Here is a 12734-nt window from a genome sequence, read left to right on the forward strand (position 1 = left end):
AATTATCAGATATTTTATTGAGATTTTAACAATAAGTTTAAGTTTTGTTTACATTCCTATGGGTTCCGTACTATTGTTTTTCCGTTAGACAGCGACGCGGCGCTTACGCGTTTCTATATTTCGTCTCTATGCAGTTAAAGCAGTACGATTGCTTTGAAAAAAAGTTCAGATCTTCCAAAATATATCAAAATGAAGATAACATTTTTTCCAAAAAAAAATTTTTATAAAAAAAATTGTTTAAAAATTTTTTTTAAAAAAAAATTTTTTTTTCAAAAAAAAGTAATTTTTTGTCCGATTTAAAATTTCTAAAAAATCTTATTTTTTCGAAGTGAAATTTTTTCAAAAATGTTAATCGTTTTTAAAAAAATAATAATTTTTGGCACGGGAAGTTCCAGCAACTTGCCTTAAGGCACGATGCCTTAATTGCCTTAAGACAGAATTCCACTTACAGCTAGTTTTAATATTACAATCAACATGAAGAATCGTTTAAGATTCATTCTTATTTTAGATCGGTAAATTATGTTGTAGATCCTTTTTGAATTGAATGATTTAATATTCCAAAAGAAATAATTGTCCATATTTTATTGCTATACTAATCGATTTCATATACATTTTCCCTAGAACGTGTTTCCCAACACATTCGACCCATATAGCGATTGTGTTATATGAAGTTCACATCGAGGGAAAGCCACTCCTAAAGTGCCAGAGGAGCTAGGCGATATGTAATCCTGCGGAGAACCGTCGTCTAATTTCCAAACACTAAACAGTACATTAGCACGGGACGACCGCACGATGCCAGGCGAACAGTAAACTGCCAGAACTGGCAACATGCCACCCTAATATACCACCCACTTACACTTACACGGTGCCGGAATATACGTTCATCCATCAAAGTTCTAACACATTCTTGTGGCGAAAAACTATCCAAACAAAATAGTAGAATGGACTACATATGTACTATACAATGTTCTATATAACAAATTATGTTTCCTAATTTAAAAATTCTAGAACAGCGGTATGAGATTACTTCAATCAATATAATAAGAATTAGAGAAGAACACAAATAATAATTAGAAAAATAAGAATCGAACAAAAAAATTCTTTAGGCCATTTAAAAGCAATGCGGTCCACAGATTATATAATGTAGGGTGCTGACCCAGTGCAATAATGTAAACTTGTTCGAACAAATATACATCCTTTTTCCTTCCTTGAACCCATCTGTTTCCACCGTATCCTGTCTCAAACGTACTCAGTCTTATATACTCAACAATTTAAATAAATTTCGCCAATATTACATTATTTCGAAAAATCATGCATTCAAGACATTTCCTTTCTTTTTCATACTTTTTAGAACAAATCACACATTATTTTTAAAACAAACATTTATTATTAAACGGAATTTAAAAGGCTTTACAATAATAAAATTGAACTAAACTAGTGGGGTAGGGGCATCGTGCCTTAAGGCAAATTGCTGGAACTTCCCGTACCGTAACGAAATGTTCGAGGAATACTGAATGTTTTCAAATAGATTATAAGAATTATATAAACTGAATTGGAAAGTTGAAATTATTTGTAAAGTATATTAGAACTATAGTCAGAATTAAAAATAAAATCTGAATTATTTTCGACATACAAAAAATTAAAAAAAAAAGTTGAAACGAATTTTTTTTTTCCAAAATCAATTATTTTGTTAAGACAAGCAGAAAGTTCTTTGAATCATTTAAATCGGACGCTTAGTTCTCTCAAAAACTGCCATTTTTTACATATTTAGCTCCGTATCTTTGAAATGGCTGGGCCTGCCTTTGCCAAAAACTAATAAACACTTCTCCCAATCATTACTAATTAAATGTTTTTTAGATCATTAAAATCGGATACTCCGTTCTCTCAAAAAGTCGATTTCTATTTTCTGCACTCTTTGCTCCGTATCTCCGAAGCGGCTGGACCTGTCTTTGCCAAAAACTAATCAGCTCTTCTCCCTATCAATAGGAATCGAATCGAATCGAATTGAACCATTCAAAACACATCCATTTTTTCTGAGGTATGCCAAAATGTTCAGAAACCTTCAAAACGTGGAGAAATGTAAAAATTTTCAATTCCGATTTTCGGCCCATTACAATAACTTACCCTACGGGAAGTTAATTATGTAATTTATATTAAGGAAAACGTAAAACAACGTATTTTCAAAAGGTTTAATTAAACCAGTGCATTTTGCTTTGTCGATGATAGGATAATTAAACAATCGAATAGTTTATGCCAAGCGTATTTTGAACAACAGTACCAATCCAAGAGATAATGTTAATGACGCAACCGGTCGTGAAAGTTCAGGGATTTTCGTGTTTGCGGTTGTTACATGTCGCGGTTAGCCGTACTGACCGCACTGACCGTTTCAAATACCTCCCGCCCGACCCCACGCATAGCAAATGGGGCCGAATTGTATATAGTGACCGACCCGACGCACATATAAACCCATACGTTCGGGATCCAAAATATATCAACAGCTAAAATCAACATGTACCTATAACAAATTACACGTGCGAACGCCAACATATTTATCTACAGAGCGGTCTAAATTCCACATTCGGTGTGAAATGATTTACGAAAGGATAAATTTGATTTCAAAGGGAACTGAGAGAATAATGGAGTCAGCAATCGCGAAAGGAATAATGTTAATATAACTTTACCTGGATCAAACAAGATGAATAAACATTAATTATTCATTTACACATTAATTTGATGAAAATTTACTTTAGCATTGTACAGTGAATTTTTACAAGTTTTTTAGTTTAAATAAATAAATAAATAAAATGATTCAATAACACTTCATAAATATATCAAATAAACAATGTGTAAGTATTGTAATTTTTTATACAAAATAAATTTTCCGACGAATGCGTGACTAATGTAGATTTTCAGATACAAACCGATCATGCAGAAAATTGAAACCTGATTGATAAAACACAAGTGATTTACCCAGACCTTTATTTCAATACAAACAAATAATATGCTTCAAAACCGTAATATATTGTCAATCTAAAATGTGAGCTGCCCTTTAGTAGAGAGGTTGACATTTCGGCTTTACTGATCGCAGCCCATTTCGACCCCATTGCGTGCCCTAAAGCTCAACAACCCATATACATGCCTTCACGCTTAAATATACGACAGGGTTTGTTTAGAGCAAAACATTGAGATCGACAAACGTTCTACAAGAGCTTTTATGGAATCAAATGCTTTTAGTATGCTTGTCAATACATTTATATTTTGAAAACAAAGGTTTGTGAATCTTTAATCTATTGATATATATATATATATATATATATATATATATATAATAAAAATAAGTATTTATGATTACCAAATTTACATTATTCAATGATGCAAATTAGTACATCATGTCTAAAGCTCTGTAATTTACAAATAATACTACATAAGTTATTCAATGTATGTACATTTATATGAGCTTTTAATGATCCATTTAAAAAAAGCTACCAAAATAAAAATATAGTATGCTCCTAAACATTTTTTACAAGTACAATTTTTTGTTTACATTTTTATGGGTTCTGTACCAATGTTTATCCGTTGGAATGCAACGCGGCGCATGCGCGCATCTATATTTTGTCTCTAAAACAGCTACAAAGCCAGATTGCTTCAAAAAATGTTAAAAATATTTTAAATAACTCAAAATATAAAATTTATATTTTAAATTTTTCAAAAAAGTCAATTGTTTGTCGCAAATTTCAAAATATTCAAAAAATTTTGAAGTATCTTTAAAAACTTTCATCGATGCGGAAAGTGCCAGCATATTATATTGGCTGAAGTGACGATGCCATGCACCACTAGTTCTAACTATCACTGTCCAATATATGTCTTCAATCGTAATATCCTTGTGTATCGTATTAGTTCCCTGAAATCGGTTAGCAGTCGCAAAAAGCGGCCGACCGTGCCCGCCTAACACATGCGCGCCGTCACTTCTGAACCTGCTCGAACAAGCGATATTATACGCGACTGTTACCGCAAAACATATGCATTGACGCCGACGTGAGCACTTCGCCCACCGAGTTACGCGCGGATACACAGAGAGATATGTATGCACAAGTTGACAAATTCGTACACCGACCCGAATTTCAAATACCGGAGCGAGCATGGCGGCTGCCAAGTGTTAAGTGAATTATGAGATGTAATACGAAACACGAAGCTGGAATTGCGAATATAATTAATTTTTATGAACGAGTTTATGAGAGGGTTTAGTGGCATGAGGCCAAAATATATTTTAGGGGATATTAATGAAATTAATATGTTCGCGTTAAAGACCTTTCAAATCACTTATCTCTATCACCAAACCACTCACTAAATCTATTATTGAAATATCGTGAAAAATATGGTCCCAAATTACATACAAAAAGTAGATTTTTAATACTATGGATTCAATCTTGGATGTGATAACTTAGTGTTTCTACGAACGTGGTAAAAAGGACACCATAAAATCAAAAGTGTTTTTCTCCAAGATTTGAGAAAAAATTGCACACAAGAAGACATTCTTCAACTTCGGATGGAGGAAACTAAGTAACTAATTAACTAGCCAATGATAAGTAAATTAAAAAGAGTAAGACGTAGACACTTTCAAGAGTTATTTACAGCTACCGTACATTATACTACAAATAAAAACACGTTTTATAATTGTAGATAATATATTTTTAACTAACTTGTGTCGGAAGATATCAAATCGAAGACAGTTTACTTCAACGTCAAATATACAATTTTGTGTTAAAATAGATTAAATGAAGGATTGGGAAGAAGACCAAAAGGATTGGGAAGAAGAAGAAAGCAGATTATTGATGGTTTAGGCGAGAATAGAAAATACAGGCAATTGAAAGTCGAAGTACAGGATCAAGTAGCATGAAAGCAAAAGTTTGAAAAGGAAAATAAATAAAAATGTGATAAATGGTGATGGGAGTAAAAAACAAGAGTGGAGTAAAAAATAGTTGATTTGTGGTGCACTCATACATTGAACCAACCATCGGTCAGACTGCCATCTATTATTATTATTATTATATTAAATAATTTGTCAAATATTAAATATAATATATTGCTTTGAACAGCTTTCCCCTATTTCTAATGAATATTAAAACAATATGCACTCCAGAACGATGAAATATCTCCCAAAAAGATAAAACATGAAAAATGCGTTCTCATCAACGCACGCCTAACCTATTAAAAACACAAAACTCCGGACCCGCGCCCTTTTCACATAATTCTTTCTGTTATTTAAATTAGCACTTAATCATTTATTCAAATTAACTCGTTGCCCTCAGGGCAGTTATTACCATATTTTAATTAATTTATAAAAGAGAGGTGAGGTTAAGATAATAATCATCGGTGTGATGCGTTTCATAAGCGATATTTTTATTACGAACTCACGTGTAATTACAGACATAAAGAATTATAATTATGTGCATGTAAAAAACATTATTTAATAATAAATTTAATTTGATTTTAATTTAATTAATACATTTTCTTAGTATCACAAACAAAATTTTTTCTAGATTAATAATAGTCAGTATGTAAATATTGGCGTAATAAATCAGTGATATATAAAAACATGATAAATAGCGCTTAATAGTTTTTTATAAATTATTCAAAGCATAATGTGTTTACAGTATAATGTGAAACGATTTAATAAACATGAAATTAGAATAGAAAAAACAAGACCGTGATGAAAAAAGTCGTTATGTCATAAATCAAATTCAGGCTTGATTTATAAAAAACAAATTTATTTGATAATATCATTTCATGCAGTTGTGTATAATAGTTTTACAACTCAATAATGCTTCTCGGAGGGAACACGCATGAAGTGCTTATTGCAATGTACATACGATGTACTCGTGGTGGCTAATCGTTTTGGTTGTGTGTCGTTTTTAATGGTCCGTGAAGTATACTGGAAACAGTGCGTGAAGATTTTAATATAACAAAAAAATAACAGACAGGAATTTATTATTTACAAGCGCAGACCATGAATTTATAAACACACTCGTAGCGATACGAGCAGTTAGGAACAATTAGTCAGTAGGATGAAATAAATAATCTAGTAAGTAAGATAATAGCTACGTGATCGTAAATACTATAAATAAAGAAAACCAGATCTGTTAATACGAAAAGTGATAGATAGGCAAAATAACTGTTGCAGGTGGTACGTCATGTTCCTAGGTTCACCCACGACTCTACATACACTTCAAGACTCTATACTCAGGAAGCGTCGTATGGATAGGCCAATACTACATAGTGTGGAAGGCTATCTAATCCAAATCAACAGACAAACTTAATCAAAACGGCTTGTTCACCTCTGCTCTACACTATAATGGTTTCATCTGACTTCATAACCCCGTCGGAATGGAATGCGGTGTTACACAGTCACGCGCCAATTGCTCATTACGTATCAAGCATTCCAGGAACGAACGGGACACATACCTCAATCCAGATTTGCATTCGCGGGATGATTACCTGATATCGGGAAACTACCTCTACTATCTAGGCGAGATATATTGGTGAGCGGGAAATCGAATTTTTAGATTAATAAACATGATCGGAATAACTATATTCAGACAGTCCGTTGATAGACTTCTTAATTTTAACTTCAGATCGAATGAATATCTGATTTTTATGAAAGTGTGAATGAAGATTTCGGAACACGATATTTAAAATCCAAAGTAATAATAGAAACATTTTTTTTTCAAAATTATTATTTTGTATAAGAAACGATTATACATATTTAGTTTCCACGTTTCAAAGCTACGGTATGTCCCTTCTCCAAGTTTTCTGCAAAGTTCTTATAAATGACTTTATATAAAAGTTCAAAATAAACTCAAAACTAATGAACAATGATGCTATTTCGACGATAATTCAAATTTGAAATCATTCTCCCATCATTACTTCATCTGTAAATTTAATTACCCCCAACTAATTTTGCCCATCCCTGAATAATTTATCAAACAGTGAAATATCCATGTCATAATATAATTTTGTACTTCATTTAACGATTATATTCCGGCACATCCCAGTATTATTCATCAACTAAACCTATGCAAGTAGTGGCAAACGTGACGAACCCGGTGATATCATAACCCATTTTCTACATGAATTAACACTATGGTTTTATGATTGAAACCGGTTAATTGGAAAATAATTAATTCTTGACAATATTTTATGCGCACGTATCATTAGCGTGCGCCAGTTTACGAATATTGTGATATACAGTACGAGGTCGTTATGGTGAAAATGTATTTTAATCCATGGGGCATTATTTCGAGTAAAACCGATGAAAACTGTGTGTAGACACATCAAACAATATTATGATTAATATTAGTACGAACTATTAATACGGGTGGTAATTCCGCACATTTCACTCTGCACGTGTCAATTCGGCGTATTATATTATTTTATGTGCACACAACGCGTTGGGGAGGTTTAATTAAAATTTGGTATTATTATCTGGTTATTTAAAATGAATTTATATAGCCGAGGTAACTTTTTACATTTCACTTTTTAAACACAGTGGGCAAGCAAACCGATATCTTATTATTAGTGAATAGAGCCTTAGTTATTGTTTAATTAATATAATAATTATTTTTGATCATTTGTATTATAAACGAGAATTGCAAATATGATGAGTACGAGTAATTAATAATTGCACAATGCAGCAAGTTTAGCATTCTAAATCGCCATAGATTAAAAAAAAGATTACTAATAACATAAGATATTAATAATTATATCAGAATAGCACACGAATCAATTCTAACAAAATACAATGCAATACTTGGAAATCCTTTAGTGAATAAAGGGATGATGTTAAATATGTAAGAACATAATTGATTTCAGCAACTGATTGATCACAATTGATTTCGACAATTCAGAAGTGCTTATGCATTTTATCACAAACATTTTGATGATTACTGCACACTTCTAGAGCCTCCCCCCATAAAGAATCGGCTGTTACCTTGAAGACAAGAGATAAGCGGAAATTTATTTTATAAAGTAAAAAGACCAAACCTGAAATGCATAAAAGCATTTACTTCACTATAAGAAAAAAACATATCATTCATAAATATAAAAATTCCAACATCCAACTTGTGTTTCACAAATTGATATTTAAGTTGTTTAACCTCATCGATATTCTAAGTCAAATAAAACCAACCCCTATCTAGATTATATTATCATACTTCTACACAAGATCTTTGCTGTCTGCACGTATTATACATAAAAAGAGTTTTTTACTTATAAAATTCAAAGCAGTCGATATCTTATTCCGAGCATGCATTGCGATGAGCACCCCGATACGGTATGTAAACTTGCTCAAACAAAACAAGAGGGAAGGCGAATTACAAAAACATGTAAAGCTGACATCTGAATATCTTGGAAAATTTTGTCTCGGAATATTTAAAATATAGATTAACAGAGAAAAATATTACCGAAACGTATAAAAACATATCTTTGGAGAAACGCCACATAAACAAAAATTTGTAAAAATAATACAGAACATATTATATATTAAATATTGAACAAAATCAGACTATATAAAATTCTTGATCGTTTATTGTTTGATATATTTTGGCTTTTCCAGAATTGCGCTAAATGATCCACCTTTACCCGACATATTCGACTACAATACATCAAGAAAAGTTTTTATATAAAGCCATGTCATATATGCGCGACATGAGTTTTCCCAGAATATTTGGCAAAAACAATTTTTTGTTATGATATTTTAAGTTTCTAAGTTGTGATTAACATGTTAATTGCCCTTAATGATTTAATATAAAGAAACAAAATATAACACGAAATCAGGTATTAAAGCAAGATATTGAACACAGTATCATTAAAAGCCTCAATGGCTAATTCTAATAGCCATGACGAATGAATTTTTCCCCACGAAAAGAAATAAGAAAGAGAATCCCTTATCTTTCAATTCACAAAGGTGCAGATTCAGTAAAATACTACTAAGTACATAATCTATATTACCCACGAATTCCCTCCCTGATCGTAACTTTTCTCAGAGTATTTTATTTCTCATCCGACTGGTTCCGGTACATTAGAGCAATGGGGCAGTCAAGCGTATCCGCTCTCTGCAGAACTACCAACGCATTGGATTAATAAATAAAACCGCCACAGAGAGATCGCGAACAGTGGCGAACATGAGAAAAACCGAGAAAAAAAGGAAAATGAGAAAAAAGCTTTATAACAAAAAAATAACATCGGAAAAGAACAGATACGACCGTTACAGAAATAGCCGACGAGATGGTTGCTAAATAAATTATGCAGCTTTCGACCACCCTCTCTGTTTTACGAAACTTTTTTTCCGTATTATTTCTTACGTGCAAAGTTACTCCCCTAAATGACGGCTGTGTAAGAACTGAAATTGTGATAAATAATTCGTGATTCAAAGCTGCACGTGCTCGGCCAGGCTTGGGGGTTTTATATTTATTGGTAAACATATCAATTTCAAAAGAAAAACTTTGAAAGAAATATAAAACGCGAGAGGAGATATGGACGTAACAAAAACTGTGTGTTTTGAGAAGACTGTGAAGAGCAGAAATAAGTAATATTTGAATGCATCATCGGGGGTAATTTTCGGAAACGCGTATTGTAAACATAAACATCATAATTATATAGTTATGATATCCGATATAATAAACCAAACTTGACTCAAAATAGAGTAAATTATTTAGATAGTGCTCTGAAAAGTTTCATGGGATTAAATTAAGTTTTATATTAGTAACTATAATAGTATCAATTTGAAAATTTTACAGGCTTAACCATTAAAGGCTTTGCTTTACTTTCAAATTTTAGTCATTTAGAAATAAAAACTGTGCAGTTAAATACTTCATATAGATTTTAGATGGAGAAATATATTTTTGGATAGAGAGAATATTTAGGGTGTATGATCTATAATAATTTTTTATTGCTATTATAGAAATATTGGTAGGTATATATAATTTTATATATCATAAATTATATACACAAAATCATAATATCGTTATTCGCATGTCGTAAAAAATCTTTACGATTTCCTATAAATGTCGATCATCAAGCCAGCCACAAAATCTCCAAAAGACTACAAAGGATAAAATATAATATAATATCAAAGATAACTCTGACCCTCTTATACCCAGAGCACGCACACAACCTGATTACATCGACATCATCTTTCTCTTCGGCTAAACAATCTCACACGTGTCAATCACCCCTTAGTGCCACTACAGAAGATAGCGCTCCCCATCTCCATGGAAAATATATATACCGTTCGTACACAGAGTCAATATGTGAGAGTGGCGGCAAAAACCAAACAACACGAATGAGCAAAAAAAATAAAAATGTGGAAAACTCGAAAAAGAAATACGAGGGAAGAAGATTCTCTAATATCGCCTCGAGAAATCTTTTCACCCTCCACTGGCATTATCAGCAAGGCTGGGTGAGTTGATACTTTGCAAAGAGAGTGGAAAATGAGAAAAAAAATCTGTAGACGGTAAAATATGATTTTTATTTATATATAGTGATCCACGAAAAATTGAAACCAATAAAATCATAAATAACAAAGTGTTTTGGTAACACGCAGATTATTGTATTTAATATTTATCTAACAATAAGAAAGGATTATAATAGTGTTATTACTCAACACTTATTTTTATCACTACTAAGTTTTTACAATTATTATAACTAACAAATCAATAAATTACTTGTTATAAGATGAATAATTTAATCAAACTAATAACATTCTGAATTCCTTCTATATACAATTACAACAAGAAAATCGACGTCCATCCAAACGTCCAAAGCCAACAAAGTGTACTCGAAAAGCCAGCGCACCAGATATATATATATATATTATATATATATATATATATATATATATATATATATATATATATATATACACCTGAATATTCAATAAAACCAAAACCCTATTCCCAAACATCTGGTAAACTTATTATACCAAATAAAACCATCCCTGATTTTTCTCAACTTCTGCTCCCAAACCCGGCGTTGAAACAAGAGAAGACCAAGACCGACACATTCCCGCGAGGCGTAAAATAAGAGAAATCCTCGATAGAGTTACAGGTTTTAGCAAGGGGGCAGATCGTAGAATCATCGTAGCAGATGGGGTGAGTAGCTCACGTTCGAGGGATAGTGGTGCCATCATCCCTTAGAAAAGAGACGTACGTACCCCGATTTCGTATTCAATACACGGCGCTGGCGGAAACTGTCTGTCCGTGGATTGAATGTGGAGCTAAACTCTATCGCCTCGACGTTGCGGATATGGAAAGTTTTAGTCGAGTGTTGAATTTGTTTTATATGTACTATTAATTCATTGTCAATAGACATAGGGAGGTATGTACACAACAAGTAAACGTAAATATTTACTTTAACAAATTTAACATATCAAATAATAACATTAAAATGTAGCAAAAGCTAAAAGCTCATACCTTAAGCAGGTGAAATATTTAAAAAAATCTTAGAAGAATAAAATAAATAAATAATATGCTACATATAATATAAAATATAAATGTGTGTACAATTTTTAAGAAATCTATAAACCTGAGATTAAATTCTATATAACCAATCTAAGGATCTTGTAATCTAAGGAGAATCTCCGCCACATAAAAAGAGCAATTTATATCTTCGGAATTAAGAGCAATTTATATCTTCGAATCCAAATAGTGAGATGTCCGGATATAGAAACGATATTTCACAGGTACCCTCCCTTTTGTTCTGATAATATCTTTGTCACATTATTTATCAAATGCTCTTCATTGTAATCAGAAATCCGAATTGGTCATGAGGGTAGTGAAATAGATAGTCAACATTTAAAAAAATATTTCTGAAGATTTGTGGTATTAGTTCAATTATAAACTAAGGAACACATTTCAAATATTACTATAATAAAATAATTAATAATATTTAAGTTTTTCATATAAAACATAAAACTAACTTAAATAAATGTACAAATTCCAATATATAACAAATATCCGCAATAAAAATATTGACTAAAATTTTCATATATTTAAAAACTAGACCAATGTCAATATTGGTGTAATTTTATCATTCTGCTAAAATTGTGCATGATGCTTTACAAAGATTTACGCTTGTTACGGACTTGAAAAAGCTTGTTAAACAAAATGTGTTCTTTTATTTACAACTGTTATTTTTTGTAAGTAAATGACAACACGGCTAAATAAAAAATGCTATAAATTACTTAAATACATCAACTAATAATACACGTTAATATAATTTTTTTTATTCGGGAGTAGGTATAAGAGTAAGCACGAGTATCTCCCACCGATAGACTTTATTTACCGTAAACAAAAATACACAAATCACGCCCAGAATCAATTTTCTTAATTGATTATCCTCTAATATGTTTATCAGCCCTCTAATTATTTCGCAACATACGAAAAGGCGTAAAGCATGAGGGTTTGGGAAAGATTTTAATTGAAACGGAAATCGAAGCCCGACGCGCTGATGGAATGCGAATACGCCATTCCGTGGTAATTGTATTGCAGATTGAATCAGATAAAAGTCGAGAGCACGAAATAAAAGTTCAATTAACAATGACAAAAAATACAAGCGATCGCATTTTAATGGTAGAAATGCATGGCTGGCATTCTAATTTAGAAAAAATCAGGAAAAAATGATAATCATTTAGAAAATTATAGGATGATAGAGATGAATCTAAAAAGCATCGTTAAATT

General features: G+C 31.7%; 1 protein-coding gene across 1 annotated transcript in view; it reads right to left on the reverse strand.

Annotated features, from left to right (window-relative positions):
• LOC113363883 (protein groucho-like) overlaps positions 1 to 12734 on the reverse strand; it is a 246613-nt gene that overhangs the window by 144667 nt on the left and 89212 nt on the right.

This window comes from Ctenocephalides felis, unplaced genomic scaffold, assembly GCF_003426905.1.
Source record: "Ctenocephalides felis isolate EL2017-DRISC unplaced genomic scaffold, ASM342690v1 CF-g0.4_SCAFFOLD_00845, whole genome shotgun sequence".
Lineage (NCBI taxonomy): Eukaryota > Metazoa > Arthropoda > Insecta > Siphonaptera > Pulicidae > Ctenocephalides > Ctenocephalides felis.